The following is a 26365-nucleotide window of genomic DNA, read 5'->3' as shown; positions in this document are numbered from 1 at the left end:
GCTAAGGATGTCCGACTGCAGTTTAGGCCTGCTCCCCGCTGGCAAGTGGACATCCCCCGAGGGCTGCCGGGCTGCCAGAGGGATGTCTGATTGCCATCTTAGGCCCAATCCCCCGGGGAGCGGGCCTAAGACAGCAGGTGGTAATCCCCTGAAGGGTCCCAGACTGCGAGAGGGCACAGGCCAGGCTGAGGGACCCCCCCTCCCCCGTGCACAAATTTTTGTGCACTGGGCCTCTAGTCTATATATATGAAAAGCTAATATGCTAAGTGTCCCTTTGCCCATCCAGCAGGTCACTATGATGCGCACTGACCACCAGGGGGCAGACGCTCAATGTAGGAGCTGCCCTGATGTGCACTGGCCATTTACAGATAAATAGCAGCACGGACCTGGCACCAACAAAGCAACACTCGGCTTTCCCCCAGGTGGGACACAGGCCCCACCACCCCTTTGGAGCGATAGCCCACAAAATTGCAGCCGACGCTGCCATGGTGCAAAATGCAGCCTACATCCCAGCCCAGCCTGAAAACGGTGGCTGTGGGTGCTGGGTAACAACGTCATGTAGCAACACCTGGCTTCCTCTCCCTAGTGACTACCCTCCTTACAGTTTCTTCAGCCCAGGAACATGACTTACTTTATAGCCAAGTGCAAATATTTTACACTTTAATCAAATGTCTGTGAAGTATTTTTCCGTGCCTCATCTCATTTGATCCTCACAGAAGTCTTGGAGTTGGTAGTTAGGAGACTTGGTAGAATCCTATTTTCTTTTCATTAGCCAGAAAACAGAGATTTAGAAAGTTTAGAAACTTGACCCGACTAAAAAGAAGTAAGAAATGGTGGACCTTGCAAATGACTTCAGGTTTTCTCACTGTGCAGAATATACTCAAACACTGCTGCAGTTAAATATTTCACTCTTTGTTCTCCCTGCATGATCTACAATAATCTGATTCATGTTGATATTTACTGCTGTGTTGCTGACAATCACCTGAAAGAGAAGTTGGGGTGCTTCACTGGGCTGGGAAAAGTTTAGCTACATCAGAAAGTAGGTCTAATTAAGCAAGTTTGTTCTATATCTATAAAAGGCTAAGTAGACTCTCGCATGCTGCGATACATATAAAGCTCTCGATGGCTATCGCACGACGCATATGTTTCGATCTGTCGTTGTCAACCGTGACTTTGGTTGACACTTCTATTATAGAGAAAGGGTGACTAGTGATATTAAATTATTTCTTCTAATTAATTTCCTTTCAATGTGCATGAATCCGTGCACCAGGCCACTCGTATAACAATAATTAAGCACTTAATGCTTCCATAGAAGAGGGATTTTTTTTTCTTTATTGTTTTCAAATCATCAGGCTCCTTGTAAACACAACCTAATTAATATAACTACTTTCATCGTAATTATCAAACTCAGAACTAATTTTGTACTCTTGATGTACAATCTGCCCTGAATCCCCTAAATCTTAACTGTGGAGAAAATTACCAGCCACCGGAATTGACCAAATGGTACTGTGAAGAAACACTAACCCCGCTAGAATGACAGGCTTCATTTACCAGAAGATATTAAAACCCTGTCACTGTGATTTCCATCCAGAAGATTTTCACTGAAATAATAAAAAATGAATGAAGGAAATCAAATGTAGTCATCTAGTTAAATATTCATTTTCTCATCTTTAGGGAGCTGTTTATTATACTTTGAACACCTGGCCTTTAGTAGAACATTGTCTGGTTTTAAACTTGCTATCATGCCACAGCAAATTCCAAGAGGGCTGTAAGTTAAACCCATTATTATGAAAAAGCTGAAATAACAAAGTGTCCTTCTCAATCTAGGAATTACCTAAGGAAACTGTAATTCTAAGAAAAAATACCCAGACTGTCTAACTTTCAGGGCCCTACGGTACAAAATTTAAGGAGGCACTCACACAGAGTGGAGTGGCTGGCTCAGCCCTTTGCAGGAAGCTAAGAGAAAGGGCCTCCTTAAGTTGTGCACCCTAGGCACCTTGTCTACTTTACCCTGGTCCTGGCCCTGAGTTCTTAGGTACGCCTGGTAATGGTGTTCAATTTAAAAGTTTTACTGAGCCCTAGCCGGTTTGGCTCAGTGGATAAAGCGTCAGCCTGCGGACTGAAGGGTCCCGGGTTCGATTCTGGTCAAGGGCATGTACCTTGGTTGTGGGCACATCCCCAGTAGCGAGTGTGCAGGAGGCAGCTGATCGATGTTTCTCTCTCATCGATGTTTCTAACTCTCTATCCCTCTCCCTCCCTCTCTGTAAAAAATCAATTATATATATATGAATCAACCAATGAATGCATAGATCAGTGGAACAACAAATCGATGTGGTTCTCTCTCTCAAATCAATAAAAGAAAAAGAAAAATATCTATAAAAAAAGTTTTACTGATAAACATTTAGACAATAATAAAAATAATCCTGATGTGATTGACAGAATTGTGAGACAATGTGGTTCCCCATAATCACAACTTAAATAAAACATGCATGTCAACATATCATCGAGAAAATCAATGCACAGACCTGAAGCAGGCAGAAGAGGTAAGGAACAAGGCCAGGTGTGAAAAGGAAATGCCTGGAAGGCTATTTCCTAACCTTGTTCATCCTGCCCCCTACGCAGGTGCACTGGAGAGAAACACAGTCAGAGGCGCTAGGAAAAGGAGAATGGAGCAAGAAAACAAACAAAGGAAGCATGCGGCACAGGAACTTCACCAAGAGGACACATGGCTCAGCGAAACAAAACAAAAATACAGCCAAACAAACAGAATACCCAGGTGGGAGGCAGGGGGAACATGGATACATATATTAGGATTTCGGTCCTTGATTCAAATCTGAGACCTGTCATCTTAGGTAGATTTTTGAAGCATCTTAATTTCTGTGAAACATGTTCTTTGTCTATCAAGTATGAATAATAAAAATAAAAATCATAGCAATAGAAGCTATAGTGAAGTACTATCTATGGCAGGGGTCCTCAAACTTTTTAAACAGGGGGCCAGTTCACTGTCCCTCAGACCGTTGGAGGGCCGGACTATAGTATAAAAAAAAAACTATGAACAAATTCCTATGCACACTGCACATATCTTATTTTAGAGTAAAAAAAACAAAACGGGAACAAATACAATATTTGTATTTGCATGTGGCCCGTGGGCCGTAGTTTGAGGACCCCTGATCTATGGGATGTGGGAGGCATTTTGAACAAGTGTTACCTCAGTATTATAACAGCTCTAGGAGACAAGTATTGTCCCTATTTTACCAAAATGGAAATTTTAATAATAGCATAATGCATTAAATCAATCTCTCTCTCTCTCTCTCTCTCTCTCTCACACACACGATAACATAATGCATTAAGTTATATACGGGGTAGGCAAAAGTAGGTTTACAGTTTTGAGTACACAAAACACAGTTTATTCTTGTAAAATCATATAATCATAACCTGCATATCTTTTTCCATATGGAGAACTCTAAACCTACTTTTGCCTACCCTTGTATTCTGAGGAGAGTATGAAATCTATTAACTTAATCATGATGTATAAATTGAAATAAACATCATATGTAAAGGCTTTTTTTCATGATAATTAAGAAATTCTCCTAATAGTAAAATGAAGGGTAAAGAGGCTCTGAAAGGAGGTTATCTTCTTTATCTTGGACAGCATTTCATTGGAAGCTGATCCAGGATATGTATCATGCAAAACCTTTTCTGGGACCACCACATAAGCACCAATTGCGCAACAGTATTAACTATTTATTAACAAAACATATTTCCCCTCCCTGACTCCTTCCTTCCTTCCTTCCTTCCTTCCTTCCTTCCTTCCTTCCTTCCTTCCTTCCCTCCTTACTTAGTAACCTGAGTGTTGTTGTTTTTTTTCTCTCTTCCTAGGTGGGAAAGGTTGACTCATAAAAGTTATTATTACATACAATGAGATGCCCCTTACAGTTTCTTGAGTTGCTTTTTGAATATTAGTATATTGAAAGTAAAATCGCGTAAAAATAATAAAATTAAATATTGTTGTCAAACAAACTACTGTGAATAGAGACCAGACATACAATCAGGTTTCAAAGCATGTATTCATTTTGGGGGATGTTGATATTGTAAACTGCTGCTTTATAAAAAGCACTCTTACCAATAAATAATTTATTCATATTTTAAGATTGTTTTTGCAACACATTTATCATAACAGATTTTTGGCCATTGTATATTGGAGCATTGCCAAGTAGAACTGTTCGTAAAAATACGACCTTCCTCACTTTTTCTCCAATGAGGTGGTGCAAAGAGAGAAACCCAAATAATCTAAACAATGTTTAACACTTTTAGCATCTGTTGGGAAGCAAAAATGAAGACTAATGTTCTCCGAAATAGCTCATTCCGTGTTTATCTTGATGACTAGAAAACAAGCAACCGAATAACCATTGAACTGAATTACAATAAAATATACGTTTCTCAGAGAGAGGAGCACAAAATCCGTTTTCATTTGGCATGCTAAGTATGCTATATTTGAACAGAATGTTACATATTCATTTCATTCATCATTTAAAGGCAGATAATCAGGAAGTCATTACGTGGCCTGCATTGGGCAGCTATTCGATTAGAGCATAATTGAGCTCTCTGTAATTCAGCCAAAGCTGACAGGTTGGGAATGCATAATCCATCCTGGGTATTTTGAATGTGGGGAAAAGGATGGGGCAAACAGTACTGATAGTCAGAACAGGCCGCTGGGATAAAAGAGAAGACTTAAGAGATGTTTATTTATATTTCTTTCCTCTTTTTAGTTTTTTGACTGTTCTGTTCAGTTAATTTTACAAATGAGCAATTTATCAATTTTAGTAACTTATTTGGAAAATCATCCTCTCTGGCCCCAGAAGACTGGGCACAATACATTAGATCATTCTGGCTTCCTTCTATAGTCCACCAGACTGACTGTTTATATAGAATCTTAGACATGAAATAGGTAAATTAAGACCAAACAAACAAACAAACAAAACAAAACAAAACAAACACACACACACACCTAAACCCAAAGTTATTTTATCCAGTATTTTGGAAAGTGCAGAGATGAGACTGAAGTTCAAGTGCAGAAGTGGATAAGCCAGAGCAAAAACTACAGATAGTCTTACTATGGTTGTGGTTGCTGAGGGCAGCGATTTATTACCCTCGCATGTATATTACGACAAATATTCATTGTCACTGCACCTAGTAACTTGGTAGGCATTGCCAGTACATGGCAGACATGGGTTCCCTCTAGTCTACTCATGGTTCCATGCTTGTCACACCCTTCCTCCTACCTTTAGCCTCCCTATCCAAATCCACGGTGAAGAACCAATCGGAAGGAAATCTATGATCTCACAGTAGAGGAATTTATTTGGGTTGGAAATAGAATGCATTTGCCTGGAGAATTTCTAAATATTTACTAATACTTATTAGTTTATTTGTGTTATATTAGTAACTAGTGATTTTAAGAGGCAGAGGGAGAAGTATTTTATCATTAGCATCTGTATTCCTTTGCACTGCGGAACAAAGTACCATAAATTGGGTGGATTAAAACAGCAGAAATTTCTCCTCTCACGGTCTGGAGGCCAAAAGTCTGAAATCAAGGTGTCGGCAGGGAAGGTTCCTTCCGAGGGCTGAGGGAAAATCCGTTCCACGCCTCTCTCCCAGCTTCTGGTGAAGGAACACCGTCTTGTCTTTGGTGTTCCTTGGCTGGTTAATGCCTCATTCCGATCTCTGCCTACATCTTCACGTGGCATTTTCCCTGTTTGTGTCTGCACACAGCTGTCCTCTCTTAAGGACCTCGCTCACATTGGATTAGGGCAGTGGTTCTCAACCTTGGCTGCACATTAGAATAACCTGGGAATCTTTTTAAAATCCTGACTTCTGGGCCTCATCCTCCGGAAATTCTGTTGGAGACACCTGTGCTCTTGGGCGCTCAGCCTTCTGGGAGAATCCTAGCAGCGTTTGGGCGGAGTCTGAGCACCATCAGCAAAGCATGAGCTCACCTGCGGGAGGTGTGGCTGGTAAAGAACATGGAAATGTCGAGACTACAAACTGAGTTTGCAGTCAAGGACTACTTGGCCCCTGTTCCTGCCTTTTTCCATATGAAGAACAAGGCACCCACCACATTTTGTACATGTTTGCCTCTTCAAATTAATTCTAGCTTTCTGGGGTCAAAGAACATGCTCTAAATTCCTCTAGTAAATGGGACATTTCCCTGCACACAGTAGGTACCTAAGAAACTTTAAAGTCACTTATAATTCAGAATTAAGTAAGAATATCAGAGTGGTGCCAGATTATGTTTCTGGGTCACACACTTAAATCAGAGTATATAGGCAGCTATATACCCTCCATTACAAAAGACCAACCTGGTGCTATTTTTAAAAATTCACTGCATTGTAATTAGCTTTGATTAACAGTGCAAAGAGCTAAAGGAAAATAGGATCCATTTCTTTCTTTTTCCTTTTTTAAAGTCAATATGCGGGGTATTTACGTTCACTAGTCTAACTCACTCACATATCACCAGCAGAATTGGGCCCCAAGCAATTTATTTATTTGCAGCCATAATAAATGACTCAGGGGATTGAGAGGGTGAAACAGTCTGTCATTTGAAAATTTGTAGTGATTGGTTACAATAGGAAAATGAATTCCACAAAGCCAACTCGAGTATGCATAATAAATTCATTGCTTCGGTTACCACAAAAACAAAATACCAGAAGATTTAGTTCCCACATATAAAACAAAAACCACTGCTAATAACATGTGGAAAGCAAAGACGTTGGGATGACTGGATCCAGCGATGGTTATACGTGTAGAGAGTACAGGCTGTTTCAGCAAATCTTCAGCAGCTGGAGAGAGTCCATGCAATGCCTGAGGCTTCTCTGGAATTCTAGGCATTGTCTGTTGTCTCTTGGCTTCCATCTTACCTTTTGGTACAAGTAGTCCCCCCTGATCCACAGTTTTGCTTTCTGTGATTTTAGTTACCCAAGTCAGCTACAACCCAAAAATATTAAATAGAAGAGTACAGAAGTAAACAACTTCTGCATTTTAAATTGCTCTCTGTTCCAATAATATGGTGAAATGTTGGGCTGTTGAGCTCCTTCCCGTCCAGTGCCTCCACGCTGCGCACACTCCTGCTGTTAGCATCGCCCTTATTAGCCGTCTTGGTTATCAGGCCAACTGTCCAGGTATCGCAGTGCTTGTTGTTCAAGTCACCCTATTTACTTCATAATGGCCCCAAAGAGCAAGAGTGCTGATGCTAGCACATCAGAGATGCCAAAGGGGAGCCGTAAAGTGCTTCCTTTAAATGAAAAGTTGAAAGTTCTCAATTTAATAAGGAAAGAAAAAAAAATAATATGCTAAGGTGGCTAAGATCTACAGTAAGAAGGAATCTTCTATTTGTGACCTTGTAAAGAAGGAAAAAGAAATTTGTTCTTTTTGGCTGTCACACTTCAAACTGCAAAAGTTACATCCACAGCTTGTAATAAGTGCTTAATTAAGATGGAAAAGGCTTTACATTTGCAGAAGGAAGACATGAACAGAAAGCATGTTTCAAGTCACAGCAACGTGTTTTACCAGAAAGCACTGAGCCTATATCAAGACTTCAGCAAAGGATCCACTGAAGCAAGTGACACCAGGCTACTTACTGCAAATGGTTTCACAGATTCAGGAACAGGTTTGGACTGAAAAGGGAAGGAGGGAAGGAGAGAGGGCGAGAGGGAGGTACGGAGACCTTCACATAACTTTTGTTGCAGTCTAATGTAATAATTGTTCTACTTTGTCTTTGGTGACTATTAATCTCTTACTGTGACTGATTTATAAGCTTTATCATAGTCATATATGTACCAGAGGCCTGGTGCACAAAATTCATGCGCGAGTAGGGCCCCTAGGCATGGCTGGTTACCAGAGCCGATCTGTGGGGTGACCGGCGGGATGATTGGGGCCTCCGCTCGCACCTGCCTTGGCCTGGCACTTCCTGTTCGCTGGCATCGCCCCCTGCCAGCGCTGGGACCTGCGGGCTAGGGACAGCTCCTGCATTGAGTGTCTGCCCCCTGGTGATCAGTGCATGTCATAGCTACTGGTCATTCCATCCATCATTCCACTGTTTGGTCGATTGGGACATTTCCCTGCACACAGTAGGTACCTAAGAAACTTTAAAGTCACTTATAATTCAGAATTAAGTAAGAATATCAGAGTGGTGCCAGATTATGTTTCTGGGTCACACACTTAAATCAGAGTATATAGGCAGCTATATACCCTCCATTACAAAAGACCAACCTGGTGCTATTTTTAAAAATTCACTGCATTGTAATTAGCTTTGATTAACAGTGCAAAGAGCTAAAGGAAAATAGGATCCATTTCTTTCTTTTTCCTTTTTTAAAGTCAATATGCGGGGTATTTACGTTCACTAGTCTAACTCACTCACATATCACCAGCAGAATTGGGCCCCAAGCAATTTATTTATTTGCAGCCATAATAAATGACTCAGGGGATTGAGAGGGTGAAACAGTCTGTCATTTGAAAATTTGTAGTGATTGGTTACAATAGGAAAATGAATTCCACAAAGCCAACTCGAGTATGCATAATAAATTCATTGCTTCGGTTACCACAAAAACAAAATACCAGAAGATTTAGTTCCCACATATAAAACAAAAACCACTGCTAATAACATGTGGAAAGCAAAGACGTTGGGATGACTGGATCCAGCGATGGTTATACGTGTAGAGAGTACAGGCTGTTTCAGCAAATCTTCAGCAGCTGGAGAGAGTCCATGCAATGCCTGAGGCTTCTCTGGAATTCTAGGCATTGTCTGTTGTCTCTTGGCTTCCATCTTACCTTTTGGTACAAGTAGTCCCCCCTGATCCACAGTTTTGCTTTCTGTGATTTTAGTTACCCAAGTCAGCTACAACCCAAAAATATTAAATAGAAGAGTACAGAAGTAAACAACTTCTGCATTTTAAATTGCTCTCTGTTCCAATAATATGGTGAAATCTTGGGCTGTTGAGCTCCTTCCCGTCCAGTGCCTCCACGCTGTGCACACTCCTGCCGTTAGCATCGCCCTTATTAGCCGTCTTGGTTATCAGGCCAATTGTCCAGGTATCGCAGTGCTTGTTGTTCAAGTCACCCTATTTACTTCATAATGGCCCCAAAGAGCAAGAGTGCTGATGCTAGCACATCAGAGATGCCAAAGGGGAGCCGTAAAGTGCTTCCTTTAAATGAAAAGTTGAAAGTTCTCAATTTAATAAGGAAAGAAAAAAAAATAATATGCTAAGGTGGCTAAGATCTACAGTAAGAAGGAATCTTCTATTTGTGACCTTGTAAAGAAGGAAAAAGAAATTTGTTCTTTTTGGCTGTCACACTTCAAACTGCAAAAGTTACATCCACAGCTTGTAGTAAGTGCTTAATTAAGATGGAAAAGGCTTTACATTTGCAGAAGGAAGACATGAACAGAAAGCATGTTTCAAGTCACAGCAATGTGTTTTACCAGAAAGCACTGAGCCTATACCAAGACTTCAGCAAAGGATCCACTGAAGCAAGTGACACCAAGCTACTTACTGCAAATGGTTTCACAGATTCAGGAACAGGTTTGGACTGAAAAGGGAAGGAGGGAAGGAGAGAGGGCGAGAGGGAGGTATGGAGACCTTCACATAACTTTTGTTGCAGTCTAATGTAATAATTGTTCTACTTTGTCTTTGGTGACTATTAATCTCTTACTGTGACTGATTTATAAGCTTTATCATAGTCATATATGTACTAGAGGCCTGGTGCACAAAATTCATGCGTGAGTAGGGCCCCTAGGCATGGCTGGTGACCAGAGCCCATCTGTGGGGTGACTGGTGGGATGATTGGGGCCTCCACTCACACTTGCCTTGGTCTGGCACCGCCTGTTTGCTGGCATCTCCCCCTGCCAGCACTGCTGGCTGGGACCTGCAGGCTAGGGGCAGCTCCTGCATTGAGTGTCTGCCCCCTGGTGATCAGTGCATGTCATAGCTACTGGTCATTCCATCCATCATTCCACTGTTTGGTCGATTTGCATATTAGGGTTTTATATAGATAGATATTTATAGGGCATGATGCTACCCATGCTTTCAGGCATGTGCTGGGGGTCTTGGACTGTGTCCACACAGATTAGAGGGGATTACTATACTCTCCTTTCTACTCCTGGGTCTGGAAGCTGGAAAACTGTTTTCAGATCCCCTTGCCAACTGGGTTCCTGTTAGGTTTTGCCAATGGGAGTACCAGTTGGAGATGAGAGGACCAGAGCAAAAGAGGTTTTCTTCTTCTTTTTCTTTTTCCATTCTTCCTCCCTCTCTTCCTTCCTTCCTTTCTTATTTCAGTGCCTCTAGGGAAGCAGTAGCAGGAGCAGCAGTGTGCCCACAGGCAGCAGTACAGGGGCAGGCTCAGCAGCTCCTGGAACTTTAAGCAATAACAATCTACCCTTTGATTCTCTAGCCCTCCTTTCTTTTCTCTGTTGCTCCAACTCTTTGTGTTAAACCTTCCTGTTTTTGAAATGTCTACATGTTTTGTTTTCCTAACTGAACACTAATGGGTGGAGCATTACACCAAGAATGTTCCCAGAAGTCCCCCAAATCTGAAATTAGTTATAAATCTGTTTGGGTCTAAGTACCATTGTGATCTTATTTTTTTAAATATAGTTTTATTAATTTCAGAAAGGAAGGAAGAGGGAGAGAGAGATGGAGATATCAATGATGAGAGAGAATCATTGATTGGCTGCCTCCTGCACACCCCCTACTGGGGATCGAGCATGTGCCCTTGGGGATGGGCATGTGCCCTTGACTGGAATTGAACCTAGGGCCTTTCATTCCACAGGCTGATGTTCTATTCACTGAGCCAAACCAGCTAGGGTCCATTGTGATCTTATTGACAGTAAAAAATGGGAAACTGGTAATACATGTCATCCAGTGACAACACAGTAACTGAAATTATTCTGTCATCACCTGGAATGAGGTGCCTATTAATGCCCAGTTTGAAGATGCCAAGTGACTGCTTCATAGTCGACATGATTCCAAGGACCGAAGGGCAGTCATATAGCTTCCGACTATACTGGAGGACTTAAAGAGAAAAAATAAATTCCTGGCTTTCGATACTCAGCTCATAATGTGGACAGAGAGATTGTGTGATGGCCCTTGTACAGTTCCTTCTGGGGTCACAGAACTGAGCCACTGAAAATCAAACCCAAAATTTGATCGTATAAATTGTAGAAAAACAACATACATTGAATACACAGCCTCAGCATGTCTCTTATATAAGTGTCAGGGCATTGGTTAACAAGGAGTAAAACTCCTAAAAATTGTAATGAGGATCTGTGAGTGGATTCAAATTAATCCAAAAGTTTGAGACTCCAACTCCCTCTGAGCTTCCTTTTCAAGGGGAAGCAATTCTTGTTCCCCAAGGAAGCAGAAACTAGCTCTCTCTTGCTTTAAGAACCTATAATAAGCTCAACTGAGTCAGTTACTTTGCATGATGATGCCAATTATTTTCAAGATACACTCTCATTTCCACTTATTGACTTCATGCCCAAAACTAGAGTCAGATCTGTGTAGGTCCAGGATTATGAGAGCAAAGTTTAGTCTAGAAGGAGATATCTTATGTACTTAAGGAATTGAAAGACTCAGTTAATTTATAGTGGCAGAACCTGGGTAATCTATACTAATAAAAGGGTAATATGCTAATTAGACCAGGTCAACTGGACATCTCCTGATCGTCCTGTCTTCCTTCTGGATAAAGCCATAGTAGCGGGGGCCAAGGCAGAGGCAGTTACGGGCAATCAGGCTGGCAGGGAGAGCAGTTAGGGGCGATCAGGTTGGCAGGTAGGTGAGCGGTTAGGAGCCAGCGGTCCCAGATTGCAAGAGGGATGTCCCAGATTTGAGAAGGTTCATGCTGGGCTGAGGGACCCCCCACCCTCTGTGCACAAATTTCATGCACCAGGCCTCTAGTCTATATAATAAAAGCCCAGTGACTGTTATGGTGAAACGACCAGAATGACTGGTCGCTATGATGAGCACTGACCACTAGGGTGCAGACACTCAATGCAGGAGCTGTCCCCTGGTGCTCAGTGTGCTCCCACAGGGGGAGCACTGCTCAGCCAGAAGCTGGGCTCACGGCTGGCGAGCACAGAGGCAGTGGCTAGAGCCTCTCCAACTTCCACGGCAGCGCTAAGGATCAGTGAGCTGAGCGGTAAGGACCAGCGAGCAGGTAGGTGGTAAGGAGTGAGGGGTCCTGAACTGCAAGAGGGTGCAGGCTGGGCTGAGGGACCGCCCTCCACTCCCTGTGCATGAATTTTGTGCACCAGGCCTCTAGTGTGTGTAGAAAAGGATTCTGAGATTGTTAAGCCAAGGAGGGGACAACAGAACAGTGTACTAATGTGTTAGAAGATTATCGGTGGCTTTAACAGTTTGCTTGGTTGGCTGACTGAAACATTTACTCAACAGTGATAGATATTTAATGAGACTGTGATAGTAGATCTTCCCTGGAATAATGTTTAAAAGGAATTCAAAGATTTAGGACACTGGGGTGCTGTAGTATATTTATCATATGCTACCCACTCCTTTTCTATGTCCCCTGGAAGACTCCAGACAATTCTTCAATCATTGAAAGCCTGCAAGAGGGACTGCTAGGATCCTTGAAAAGCTTTGTGGTGGCTGATGTCTATAGGTGATTACTATGGAAAGTATCTTCTCTGAAGGAGCTCCCTGATTTCACTGGAAATAATTAGGTGACAAAAGTCAAATGACAAGAGTACAGGTACAATAATGGGCAGCAATGCTGGAGTGGCTGTTATATTATTTTTAAAGAAAGATTTGGGGTAATAGCTAATAGATCAGAGGTTTTTTGGAAGGAACAAGAGGTTGTGAAGTGATGGCCCATAGACCAAATTAGACATGCCAGACATTTTGTAAATAGTTTTTTGTTTTTTTAAATATATTTAAAAATTGATTAAATATTGATTGCATGCCCCACACTGGGGATAGAGCCCACAACCCGGGCATGTGCCCTGACCTGGAATCTAAACCTGACTTCCTGGTTCATAGGTAGATGCTCAACCACTAAGCCATGCTGGCTGGGTGTAAATAGTTTTATTGAAACACTATCTTTCACATGTGTATTTTCTATGGCTACTTTCATACCCCAGTGACAACAGGGATCATTTGGCCTGTGATGCCTGAAATAATTACTATCTGACCTATTGTAGAAAAATATTTAAAGACCCTGAATTGGATGATAACTATTATATTGACTTAGATACATAATCAGTCAAACATTCAGATCTGTTAGAAGAGACTTTACTTAAGTCACCATACTGGAGACTAATGGCCTCTTACCCAGTGTCTAGACCTGAAAAAGTGAACCAAATTGATACCCTTTGAATGAAGGGAGTCAGGGTTTTTACCAAAAGATCCCTCTACTCCAAGAGACCCTGCTGTAGTATATGCTGAAAATATTCCTCTGGACTTTCTGTAACATAGCCTATATCCATTCAGCCGGATAAACATGCACTGGGAAAAAGGAAACTCAGATCTTCAGGAATTATTATATATGGGCTCTGAGTTGATGCTAATGCTTGAGGATCCCAAAGGCTGTGGTGGCCAATAAGAGGGGAAGTTAGATAATAAATGGAGTTTGGCATGCTTCCATATTGCAGTTAGCCTAGTGAGGCCACAGATCCCCCTGGTATTGTTTTTCTAGTTCTTGGATTCCAGTTGGAATAGAAAGTTGGAATAACTGCTGAGTCCCCACTTTCACTCTCTGACTTGTGGAGGGAGTGTGTAGCTTTGGGCCCCGGAGTGACAACAGCTTCTTAGACACTGGGAGAAGATGGCACCTTTTCTCAGTTTCCTCGTGTGAAGATGTTATACCCAGAGGGACCAAAGGAGTTGTTCAGGGTCTCATATCTACACAGTTACCAAACATGGGTATTAAGAATTCCCGGCACCTGACCCAACAGACTAGAGATTCTAAACTTATGTCTGAATTGCTCTTACACACATTTTAACCATGTATAGACACTTTGATCAAATTGAGCTCCTGTAAAGCTGAATCTCTGGGGAAAGATCTTAGGGATATGCCCTTTGCAAAAGCTCTACCTTTCCTAGAACAGCATTGGGGAACTACAGCATTTTGTAGAAGAAAATATGGAGCAATAGCATCACAAGATTATTTATCTTAAGAGAATCCACCTTTTGTGAATAACAGAGGTGGGGGAAAATAAAAATAAAAATGAATAAATAAAGCGGGGGAATTTTGTTTCCCATCCCTTCAATGGACATATGCCCCAGTACCTGAAGCATGAGCCTCATAGTGAGAATGCCTTCCCACTTTTGTTAAGCACATAGAGATGCCTGACCTACAGAATCAGTCAAGCAGTTTTGTAATGTCTTTAAATAAAAGTTATGCAGCCCCACAAAACAGGAAGAATATTTCTGTGCTAGGTTTTATCATTCCAAATGTATTTTTGCAGCTATATACAAAAATATTTCAAAATCTTAAGAGGAATAAAGGCGCCAATTCAATCAAGTAATGTGGTGGTCTGGATGGAGTAGTAGATGAAGTAGTACTATTTCTCACACTGCAGGTGTGGAGCTTATGAACATCATCTAAGTTACTGAGTTGAAGGTATAGTGACTGTTGGAATGGGCTCATTGGCAGCTAGGAAATTACCCTGGATGTCTTCACATCTAGGCATACGTATTGCTTAATATCTTTTCCATTATTGCATTTCAACTGGCTAAGGTGATATCCCCTACATGCATAAGGTGACATAATTATTTTCTTAGTGGGTAATATTTTTAACCCGGAAATGAAATATAGAAAAAAAACTTACAAGAATAAAACCATATAATTAATATTTTTATGTTAAGGAAACTATGTATATTTGTTATTTTCAGGTACTTACAAACATATACTAGATTGTGACTTAAAGTAACTGGACAGTCTTATAATTCCAATTATAATATAAAACTGACGAATTAATTTAGATGGGTTTTAAGTTGAAATCTTATTGTGCTTATTTTCAGTATTGGAACATACACGGGAATTTTAACAATGCTATATTTGGAAGTTTTATTTATAAGATATATAAGCATTATTTAATTTCTTAATAAGACTCATCAAACAATTGAAATAATTAAAAGGAAATGAAATATATTAAATATACACATGCAATTTAAAAGTTTAAAGTTGTTTAATGAACTAAATTTGTAAATAGGATCAAGCAGTAATCAAAGGATTCCTTAAAGGTAATTGCTAAAATTTGTTATACTTATAAATAGAATAGTAGTTTTAGTATACTGAATTAAAAAGCTTAAGGAAGAACCAGGTTTGTGAATTTGTTATTAATGCATTAAATTGTAATTTAAATAAAATAAACACCCAAATAAGTGTTTATGTAGTCCCAATCTGCACAGTAAGGCAACAAAAACTTGACATTTCTGGACTAAGCACATAAGGGCTAGTATTTTTTCAAATGGCCCTTAAACATAAGCCAACTACCCCAATTTGTGTTCAGCCAATGACCCCCACCCCCCAGAAACTAACATTCAAAAACAAAACGCCTGGCAGTGTTGAAATTATAGAAAACTGATAGATTTTAAATTTGTCTCCAACATGTAGTTTTCAAGGTTCATTTTGCTTTTTTGATCATAAGCCGTTGTTTGCTTTATATAAAGCTCCCCATGTATAAGTAACTTTAGAGGGAAAAAAAGTCATCACATTCACTCATAAAGTTTCAGCTTAAAAGAACACCTCATCAATTCCAACGCCTCCTTTTGTGACAAGGGAATGGAACCTCAGAGATGGAAAGTACCTACGGGCACAGAGACAGATCATGAAAGAACTGAGACAGGGAGCCAAATCTCCTGGGTACCACTGCCAGCTATCATCTCTAATTCATATGAAGCGCTTAACCCATCAAGTCTTTCAACATCTGACCCCTGAGCCAGGTCACCATTTTCACCTCCAATTTTGAAGTGGGGGTCCGGAAATGAACGCCACATTATCCAATGACATCATTATGCGAACCGAGCCAGCTGAGGTCCCAGAGTTCTGTTTTTTCACAAGTCCCCGACGCTTTCATTTTTCAACCTGGCACCTTTGGTGTCCACTAAGTATTCACTTGGAGTTCTTTTAAAAGGAAAGTTTCACACACTTCCCATGGCCTCTATTCTCTCAGAGAAGGAGTGACATTTGAGAATTCTGACAGTAAGGCATCCCTGACTTCAATCGCAGAGTGCAAAAAATGAATATTTTCCACATGCAACTTTGAAGGTTGGTGCTCTTTTTAACATAGCCTTTCAGTTTTACTTGAGATTGACTGCGGGGGAATTGGATGGTAGTTCAAACAGCGCAACAGAGGGTGTTTGATAATCAGTGTCCAGTGTAAGAGGCAGGATGATGAGGTGTCTGGCGCCAATGCGAGGCAAAGCCCGTGGCTTAGGGGGAGATAATTGATCCAAAGAAACTTCTACGGAAAACTTCTATTGCCACTTGTGTGAGCTCAGTTTCAGCTCTCCAGCTGGTGTCGATGTTGCCCCCATACTTTTTTTCTCAAATTGCTATTGATTAGAGAATTTCATATAGTATTGGTTGGTATCATCTCATAAAATATGTGTATGTCTGTATATGGATATGTTCTAATATATAATATATCTTTATATATTATATAGAGAGCTTATAAAAGAGGAAACATTTTAAAAAGAAATAAAATAAAGACATGAAAGATGAATACTTTTTTTTCTTCTTGGTTTTAGAAGAAGTTTTAGTGTCTTGATATATGCTCAGTAGTATTTCAGGTTTTACAATAACATTTTTTCTTATAGAAACTATGCTAGTTAGGCATTGAAGACATTAGCTACCTAAATGCTAGATAACTTGTTTTTTGGCTTGTTTGTAAATGGGTTATAAACTCCATAATACATTGTTATCATTTTTGCTTCTACAGTCACTAATTTTATAATTTCCAATGCTTTTCATTCCTCCATTTGCTATCATTTCACTTCAACCTAAACAATTCATTTTAACATTTCTTGTAGTGCAGGTTTCAAAAGATAAATTATTCCATCTTTTGGTGTCCAAAAGTGTTTTCTTTCACCTTCATTTTTGAAAGATAATTTTACTGAATATAGGATTCTAAGTTGTCAGTCCCCACCCTCCACCCTCCTTCCTCACTTCCTTCAGCCCATTAATATATTTGTTTCATTGTCTTCTGGTCTTTCATTATGATAAGAATTTAGCCATCATTTGTCACTCTCATAAAGCCATTTCCCTTTATATAATGCATCCCCCCCACCTTATAGCTTTAACTGTTTTCTCTTTATCTTGTGTTTTTTTTTTAAACAATTTGACTATAAAGTGGTTGGGTGTATTTATCCAGCTTAGGGAGTCTCTGCACTTAAATCTTTATATTGATGTCTTTCATCAATGTGTCCCCATAATCTCTTTAAATATTTTTTCTGTACCACTATCCATCTCCACTCTTTCTAATTATATGTATATTGGACCATTTGATATTTTTTTGTGTGTCTGCTATAGGCTGAATAGTGTTCTTCCAAAATTCATATGTTGAAGTCTTAACCCACAGTACCACAGAGTGAGACTATATTTGTAGATAGTGTCTTAAAAAGACAATTTACTTAAAATGAGGTAATTAGGGCAGTCCCTAATCCAATATTATTGGTATCTTTATAAGAAGAGTACATTTGCATATAGACATGTACAGAGGGAAGGTCATATGAAGACATAGGAAAAAGATGAATATCTACAAGAAGAAAGACCTTAGGAGAAATCAACCCTACTGACACCTTGATCTCAAATTTTTATCTTCCATAACTATAAGAAAATACATTTTTCTTGTTTAAGCCACCCAGCTGTGGGCTTTGTTATGATAGCCCTAGTAAACTAAACTAGTGTCTTTATGTGTTTTAAGTTTTAATAACTTATATTGATCATCTACTAATTTGCTGAATCTTTTTTATTCTTTGTACAGTCTAAGATAATAAAAATATGTATTCCCACATAGTATTTCTCATTTGTAGCATTTCCAAATTGTTCTTCATTACAATTTTCATCTGTTTAAATCCATATTTGCTAATACATGTTGTCTAGTTTGTTCTGCTAAGTCCTTTAACATATTTATCATCACTAGATCCTTTAAGATATTTATCATAGTTATTGTAAAATAGTTATTATAAAATCCTAATGTGGTAACCCCAATATCTGGGACATTTCTGGATCTGCTTCTATTGAGTGTTTCCTCTTTTGATGATCAGTCATGTTTTCTTGCTTCTTTACATGTTTCTTAATTTTTGGTTTGTAAGCTACAAACTAGAAACTAAAGTAAATCATATTCATCCCCTAGATTAGAACATGGTATGTCTTTTCCTCTGTCAGGAGACAGTATTGGTGAAGAGGAGGGTTAATCTATCTAAACATTAGTGGAACTGGGTCCAGGTTTTGTTGCAGCTTGATTTATTTATTTATTTATTTATTTATTTATTTATTTATTTAGTGTGTTGCAGCTTTAAATAAATGAAGTTCGTGATTGGTTTCAAATGTTTTGAGGATCATTAGGAAGTTAGTATTCTTTCCTCTCCAGACTCATATCCAGATTTCTGTGCCTGGGAAAACCTCTTTTTACTTGGTTCCCTGGCCCAAACTTTGAAGAATCTTTGAATACCCTTGATGAAGGACCTCAGTGAAATTCTCAGTTCTTCTACCCTATTCTCAGCTTTGGAAGCCACTGGATTACCCTCAGTAAGAACCTGAGGGTCCTAAGAAATCTCCTCTCAGCTCCCATGCCTTGCCCCAGCTTTTATTCAATGACTGTCTCGCACTCATTGTTAGGGTGAGTGTAATGATATCTTGAATTTTTCTTCATACTATCTAAAGTGGCAGTGCCTCCTTTTTATTAATCCTTAGGTAAGAAATTCAACCAAGTTTGAAGAAAAAATCCAACCAACTATGATGGAGAATAAATAATGCACATATTTGCCAAAATATTCAGCAAGTATAGAGAATGTTATTTAGTTCAGTTTGGTTTAAGTATTTGATATATGAAGGTGAGTGGTAGGAAATGAGTAGATGTTGCTATAGATATGTGTTGGTTTTCACAGCATGGTATCCCATCCCACTTCCAGAGAGAAAAAGAGAGAGCGATCACATCAATCAGTTGCCTCCTGCACACCCCCTATTGGGAATGAAGCTTGAAACCAGGGCATGTGTCCTTACCAAGAATTGAACCAGCAACCTTTTGGTGCATGGGATGATGCTCAACCAACTGAGCCATACCAGCCAGGGCCATTTAATCATATTTTGAAATAACTTTGATTTATTATAGTCACCTTCATTCTACAGATGAGGAAATTATGACACAAAGGAATTAAATTATATGACCTAGGTGGTGCCAGAATATTTTTTTTTAAATCTCATTAGTTGATTTGGCAATTTTGTTCTTTACTTGCTTTGCAAATACATTTACTCATAGGTCATTTGCTATATTCTCTTGCTGACCATAGAATTACAATGTGACTTTTTTACCTCTCTTTATAGTGACCAAAATACACCAAAAGTTAGTATATCAATAATGTTTTAGTAATACAGAACAAAAGAAAATATTTCACTAGGTAGAAATGACCAAAAGATGGTTCTAAGATTAAGCTACCATATTGCCATTCTTTAGTTCATTTGTTTCTTCAGGCAAAAAAAGAAAAAAAAAGTTTTCTACAATCTGAATACTGCTAATATATGTGGCCTCTCCTCAAGTGAGTTACACTCTAGTTTAGGGAAATAAAATAAATAAATGAGGTAACAAAAAATAAATGATCCCTCCTAGTAGCTGTCATCATTTGAAGTCCATTCTGAAATCTAATTTTATTTAATATGTCTATCTGATCACAGCTTCATAAAGGTAGAAGAGCCATGTCCAATTTCTTCACCACTGTTTCCCTGATTTAGGGCGTGACATATAATATAATCAGCATTCAAGAAATACTTGGGAACTGAATGCATAAGTGGGAGGCACTACTCAATTTCAGAGCAGTGCGAGGTGACTTCTAGCTGGATTGATGGAGGAAGGCTTTTTGTAGCAGACAGCATTCCACCCGGGCCTTTGAACCTGGTCAGGATTTGAGTGGCATTGGGTTAGAGGCAGGGAAGTGGCATAAACAAGAGCGCACAAGTGCCTAAAGATGCTGTAATGTATGGAGGATGTCAAGCAGCTCCGTTTGGTAGAAGCATTTGATATATGACGGTGAGTTATAGAAAATGAGGTTGGAAAGGAGGTTTGGGACCAGAGGGCCTTTCATTTCAATCTAAGAAGTTTTACTTTTCTTTGTAGACAATGGGGAGTCAGTGAAGGATGGTGCCCTGGGGAATGAACAGAGACAGGAAGATTAATCTGGGAGATGTCGGCAGACTGGATTAGAATGTGGAGAAATTGGAGGGAAGGGGACAAGTGAGCTATAAATTGCAATTGAATAACAATGAAGTCTGAAACCAGAGTAAAGGAAGTGAGAATAGAGATACAGTGACATATAGTGACTGCTAACAATTACCAATGGCAAAATAATCATTTATTGTTTCAGGCCCTATACTGAGAGCACTAATGCATCACTTTATTTGTTTCCAAAAGACCAACCTATCTGGCATATAATAGTAACACCATTTTACACTTGAGAACATGAAGCACCCAGGTCACACTTGGCGACTGGTAGAGCCAGAATTTGAAACCAGATGTGACTCCTGAACATAAGCTCATAGCCACTCTTAGTTGTGTAGAAGTTACACCTAAAGTCTTAGTAAGTCTCTAGATATGGAGTAAAAAGGGAGAGTGTCTCCCCCTATTTCACCTAAGGGATTTCAAATTTATAATAACATAAGGAAAGTTTATATTTACGGTTAGGACATAATGAGTCTGGGATGCATCCCGAGGACCCAAACAGGGAGTTCCAGCAGACAACGTTAAATGTAAGAGTAAAGTTCAAAAACAGGTCTGGAAATGGAGATTGAGTAAGTGTGGGCACAGAGGAAATATTTGAAATCACACTGCTGCCAAGACAGAGAACATAGAAAACCAGAACGGAGGGTTAAGGACCAATCCTTTGAGAATGCTTTTATAGATGAGGAGGAGAAAGGGCAAGTAGGGAATGAAACCAAGGAGTGTCAAAGAGATAGAAGGTGTTATGGGTTGAATAAAAAGATACTTTAAACTCCTAATTCCCAGTACTTCAGAGTGTGCCTTTATTGGGAAATGGGTCTCAACAGATTTAACCAGGTTAAGATGAGGTTATTGGGGTGGGACCTAATCCAATATGACTGATGTCCTTATAAAAAGGAGAGAGTTTGACACAGACACACACAGAGGGAACAGGATTTGAAAACCCATAGGGGAAACACAGTTGTGCTGGACATGAGACATCTATAAGCCAAAGAATGACAAAGATTACCAGCAAATATCAGAAACTACAAGAGGCAAGGAAAGATTCTCCCCTAGAGTTGTCAGAGAGAGCATGGTTCTGCCAAAACCTTGACTTTATCCTTCTTACCTCCAGAATTATGAGAATAAACTTCTGTTGTTTTAAGTTTATACTTTGTTACATCAGTCCTACAAAAGTCATACTGAAGGCAAAACACATACACACACACACAAATTTATATATATAAATACACACAGAGATACACATACATGATCAGGCTTTTTCAAAAGGATGAATGGGATTGGTCAATAGTGCTCATTGCTGGTGATAGAGACGCATATTTAAATTCACATACCTATAGATACCAGACAGTAAATGAAAGTATGAGAAGTACTGGCTGAGAGATAAGAATGAGTGGCGAAGACTGTGACAAGCAGAAGATGGCATGCTCCATAAAGGCATTCGATTTGTTTTTAATTACTAGGATGGCAAAGGAAAACACATCTGCCGTCCATGAATGCACATCCTTCGTTTCAATGAATAAATGTGCTATCACTAATTCTCTAGGTCTGAGGATATAAGGGTGAGCAGAAGGAGACATGTAAGGAAATTGGAGAGCCAAAAGAAAGAGCATTTATTTTAAAAATACGATAGAGAATATCTGAATGCTGAACAGTCAATGCAGGAATACAAAGAAACTGGAAAAATGATGAGTAATTTTTATAAAAATGCATACATAATAAATATCATGTCCCTTTAAATAATTGTATTGAAAAGCTATGTTCTTCCTTAAAAGGTGCTAATGCTCAAAATATTTTTGAAACACTTTTGTTTCCATTAGAAATTAGTAATCACTTTATGACTCTTTTAGAAATGCAACTTAATTATTTAATAGGCATCATACCTTGTTGAGATAAAATATTATTATTGAACTTCATACTTATCCTGATTCTTCTGACTTGATTTTAAATAATAGTCAAATATTCTCTTAAAGATGAATATTAGCCATGACTGTGGAGAATCTTGCATACGTTTTGTTAAAGTGTTTTCAAAGAATTTGTCCACTTTCATCTACTTTGTCAAATTTATTGGCATTGAGTTGTTCATAATACTCCTTTACTGTCCTTTAATGTCTGTAGGATCTAAAGTGAGGCCCTCCCTTTTATTACTGATATTGGTTAATTGTGATTTTTGTCCTTTTTTGATAACTTTTGATAGAGATTTATCAATTTCATATATATTTTAAAAAACAGAACTTTTGGCTTTGTAAATTTTATCTATTGTTTTTATTTTATCAATATCTGCTTTTATATTTTAACTAGTGGCCTGGTGCACGAAATTCGTGCACTCAGGGCGGGGGAGGGGTTGATCCCCCAGACTGGCCTGTGCTCTGTCACAGTGTGGGAGTCCTGCAATCCATCACCAAAAAGAAGTAGGCCCCGCCCACCCATCTGGGGCTCCTCGATGGTTTGCCCCAAAGAGGTGGACTGGAGCCGGCGGAGGCCTGTGGACCGGACCCCTGGTGCAGGCGCATGGAGGCCCCCGCTGTGGTCCTGTTCTTGGGCCAGGCAGCGGTGGCAGTGGCCTGCAGACCTCTGCGCGCCTGCAGACCCCTGGCCGGGCCTGCGATGGAGGGGCCTCTCTGCGCGCCTGCAAACCCCCAGCACAGATGTGGGGAATGGCCTCTCTGCTGTGGCCCCGTCCCGTCCCCAACGATGCAAGTCCCCACCCACCCGTGCCTGCTGCACACGCAGCCTGCTGAAAGGTCGTTACTGTTATGGTGACCTGACCAATTTTCATATTACCCTATTATTAGTATAGATTCCAAAAGTCTACTTAGATTGCTCTTATTTTTTCCATCTCCTTAGGATGAAAACTTAATGATTTTATATTTTTTATTTTCTAACATAAACATTTAAAGCTATATGTTTCCTTCTAAGTACTGATTTACCTTTGTTCCCCAAATTTTGATATATCAGTTTTGTTATCATTCAGTTAAATAGTTTCTAATTTGCAGTTTTTTCTTTGACCCACAGGGTATTTAAAAATAAATTAGTCAATTTTCAAACATTTGGGTATTTTTTTATTGATATCTTACCATTATTAATGATTTAGTTGTGTTGTGATAAAAAAAATGTACTTTGATCAATTTCATTTCCTTTTGAAATTTATTGAGACATTTTGTGACCCAGCATGCAGTCAATCTTGGGTCACATGAAGCCTTCCATTTTAAAGTAAGGTACAGTCTGTAGTTTTGGAGTTTAATGTGAGTTCATGTGGGCCTGGGGATTTATAAATTGTCAATTTGGTCCAGTTGATTGAAAGTGTTGTTTACATCTATATTCCACTAATTTTTTGTCTGCTTGTTTTATCAGTTACTGATAAATGGATATTATAATCTCTGACTTCAAATTTTTCTATTTCTCTTATTGGTTCTATTAGTTTTGCTTTTTGAATTTTAATACTCACTTAGTAGGTACACATGTATTGAGGAATGCTACATCTTTCAGATGAAGTGCTTTTTTATTTAGTTACTGATTTTAAAATATATTTTTATCGATTTTACAGAGAGGAAGGGCGAGGGATAGAGAGTTAGAAACATCAATCAGCTCCTCCTGCACACCTCCTACTGGGGATTGAACCTGCAAACCAAGGTACATGCCCTTGACCAGAATCAAACCTGGGACCCTTCAGTCCATGGGCCAACACTTTATCCACTGAGCCAAACGGTTAAAGCTGAAGTGCTTCTTTTAATCTCTCCCTTTATATCTGATAATGGTCTTTGTTTTGAAATTTACTTGGTTGGATATTAATTTAGCTGTGCCAGCTTCTATGCTTATGGTTTGCAAAGCACAATTTTCCCATTATTTTACTTTCAATCTATCTCTATCTTTGTATTTAAAATGCGTATGGTTGGGCTTTGCTTGATAACTTTTCCATTTAAATGGATACTAGTTTATTTATCATTCTTGCTGATTTTTAAAAGGATATGATAAAGGCACTGGAAACACACAAACAAAAGAGAAGTTCCGATATATGTGCGCAACAATAACTTCATTGGAGGAAACATGACTATTTTAAAGGAGACCATATTGGTATTGTAACAAATAGTTTAAATAAACCAAATTACATTGCAATTGTTCTCCATTAAATGTGCAGTATATCGATGCAATGCCTTGACCCTTGGTTTACACTTTTGTTTTATGTTTTTTTTAATAACTTTTAATTATACCCTATTTCCTCAGTTTTTTTCAGGCTTTCCAGTTCACTTGGAGAACCTTCCCCACTTCTTATCAAATATTTGATTATATCTAAGTTTTGAGATCAGATGGCAGCTTTTAGTTTATGAGAAGCCAAGAAAAGGCACATTTCTCATATTTTTATTCAATTAATTTTGGCAGAGTTGCTTTTTGCCAGCTTATTCACTTCACATGTGAACAAAAAAGAAAACAATAAATATTTTTAAAAATAACAGTCTCCATGGACTCACATTGCATTTGGCTTCTGTGGGATACATCTGATTGCAGATCCGACAGATGTAAATTAATATGGCAGTACCAATGAACTTATTTAATGACATATTTTTCTAAGTATTTTTATTGCACCAGCATTTATTCTTAGTATACAAAAAAGTTTTTGAATAGTTTTACTTGCCACTCTCACATTAAAAGGCTCTAGTACTCTGCTATTCTTTTGTAGATTAGAGTGGGGAAGGGCATAATATTTGAGTTGCTTGCGGTATTCTCTGGCAATATAACAATTGATCTCTAATTGGAAGACCATAACAAGCAGGGAAAGACACAATGTAGGAATTCATACATTTAGTAGCTTCATGGATATTTACAAACTATTGCTTTTCCTTATACACTTGATCATGACCATGTAGCTATTGCCAGAATCAGAAGTAAAAGCCAAATTATCTGGCAAAAACTTTAATGTTTTTCCCTTTATGATAACTTTCATAAATGATGCCCTTACAATATTTTTTCTCCTCTTTAGTTAGGATGTAGGTTAGCCTTTGTCATTTTTGGCTAGCATACGTAAGTGTTCTAATTTGCTTTGCTACCTGTAGTCTCTTTCTACTGTAATTAATCTTAAACAACTTTTCAGAATGATTTTTCCTAAACTGAACTTGGATCATGTTGGCGACTCTCCATTGCCTAATTAGTATAGAATGTTTTAAATGTTTCTATTATGTCCACATTAAAAACTGTCACTATCTAAATTCATGACAGGTCAGGAGCAGAATTCTGGCTTAGAATCCTTCCAGGCCTTGTCTTCTTCTGGTTTATTTTCAGTTTGTGTCCATTGTTCATGTAGCAATGACATTCACACATGAGTTCCTGCCAGGTCTCACATTCTTTGGCTGTCTTGGGTCTGTCATCATAATTTTTCCCTGTTTGAGTTTGAAAACGCAACTCTGATTTCTAAACTTGTTGAATGATGTCCCTGTTACTCTCTCACACAATAGGACTTGTATCTATTCTAGTGCTAGAAAATTACAACAGGTCTCAATATTATAGCAGAAACTGGAACTTCACCATGATTCGCTTCCCATTATGACTGGCTCTAAAGTCACCTAACTAATGACCTAAGCATCATGCTGTCCCAGGAAGAAAACAAGGCCAATAAAATCCCAGAGGAGGAGTTCAAATTCTGAGGAATTGAGCCTTCACATATTCTGGCTATAAACACCTTTATTGTTTAAGCCAGTTTGACTTTAAATATTCTTTCATAAGTAAAAGTATCTTAACTGATATACAGACAGTCCTCGGGTTACGTTGGATTCGACGTATGTCATTTCATGGTTACGCCGCCATCTCCCATCTATACTAATAAAAGGGTAATATGCTAATTAGACTGGGAGACCTTCCAGGAAACCTTCCAGACAAAGCCATGGTGGTGGGGCCGAGGCGGAGGTGGTTAGGGGCAATCAAGTCAGGAGGGGA

Source organism: Myotis brandtii, unplaced genomic scaffold (genome assembly GCF_000412655.1).
Source record: "Myotis brandtii unplaced genomic scaffold, ASM41265v1 scaffold32, whole genome shotgun sequence".
NCBI classification, from domain to species: Eukaryota; Metazoa; Chordata; class Mammalia; order Chiroptera; family Vespertilionidae; genus Myotis; species Myotis brandtii.
Note: the sequence above shows the minus strand (reverse complement) of the source record.